Source organism: Pristis pectinata, chromosome 28 (assembly GCF_009764475.1).
Source record: "Pristis pectinata isolate sPriPec2 chromosome 28, sPriPec2.1.pri, whole genome shotgun sequence".
NCBI classification, from domain to species: domain Eukaryota; kingdom Metazoa; phylum Chordata; class Chondrichthyes; order Rhinopristiformes; family Pristidae; genus Pristis; species Pristis pectinata.
The window spans coordinates 21664851-21666321 of NC_067432.1; positions in this window are offsets into that span (position 1 = coordinate 21664851).

Here is a 1471-nt window from a genome sequence, read left to right on the forward strand (position 1 = left end):
GAGCACCTTCACCAGTATGGTTTTTAGAGGCATCTTCACAATGACGGCCCTTGTACAACTTCAAATGATGATCCTTAATAACTTGAGCTGGTTAATTGGAACCAACTGCCAAACTGAACATAGTCTATTTCTTTTATCATTTGATAAATGTCAATCAAATCAATTCCAGGCCCATGCTTTGCTGATATTCAATTGTGAATGTATGGCCTGCAGATGGCATGGGTCACATTGGCAGAATCAACCTTCATGGAACATGTGAGACCTTCTCCATTAAAGTAAACTAGCCTAAATAGAACCTAGGACATGGAATCGGATCCTGGAAACTCACTTCAGGAAGGTTCTCTTAAGTCCCAAATCTTTAGTCTATGATGTTACACGAGTTGCTTTTGACTGGGAATTAGAGTTGTGGCCTTTGCACTGGTTCCAGAGCCTCAATATCAACGACATCTGAAGAGATGAAAATTGGACACAATATTCTAAATGAGGCTTGTTAAAAGATAAAAGAATATGCCTTATCTTATAGCCGATTACACTCTAGGATTTGAACGTGTCCTGTTCATTGAGTCTATCTTGACAAATCTATCAAGAGAATGTACAATCGTCCAATTATTTAAATTAATCTCAGGATTATTGCTTCTGTTTCTGTACTTAAGAGTCAACTCCATGTGATGATAACTGTGTCAAGAACATCTTCCTGGTGTCAGTTGCAAATTTGTCTTGCCCTAGTTAACTCTGGTAATTGTTCTACTGTCAAGATTTCACTGCAGAATTGTCCTGAACTTCCATATTGAACAACCTTTATATGAAAATCAAAAAACTGCAGATGCTGGAAATCTGAAATAAAAACCAAAAAGTGCTGGAGACACTCAGCAGGAGAGGCAGCAACTGTAGAAAGAGAAACAGAGTTAATGTTTCAGGTCAAAGACCCTTCTGAAGATCTTAGGATCCCCAGAGCTGCCGAGTATTTTCAGCATTTTCTGCTAATGGTTATATAAATATACTTGATACTGAAAAGCCCAACGCTTTTGAATTTTTTCCCATAATTTCATCTTCTGCTGAAGATCAGCATTGTTGTTCTTTCCTGGTCCATTTGCAGGACTTGGAAGTTTTCCTTGGATCTTGATGACCAGAACGGGACACAGCATCAGTAGTGCCATTGTAATTTACTGGAATATGATACAATTAAAGCATAGTTTCCTCTGCTTTGGCTGTAACACTGCTCTGTTGGTCCATAGACATTTTAAGCCTTATGTGTGACACCAGTAGAAATATTGGCACACATATTTTCATTTGGATAATTTCTTATCCCAATAGAACTTTGCTCAGCACTCCAAAGTTTTCTCTTATTCCTTGGTCTCCAATATACGTACTACTTGGAAATATTTATTGAAGCCTCTGCCTAAACAGCCATAAGGATATAACCAGAAGTTACAAACAACCTGCTGGAAGAACTCTGTGGGTTGAGCACCAT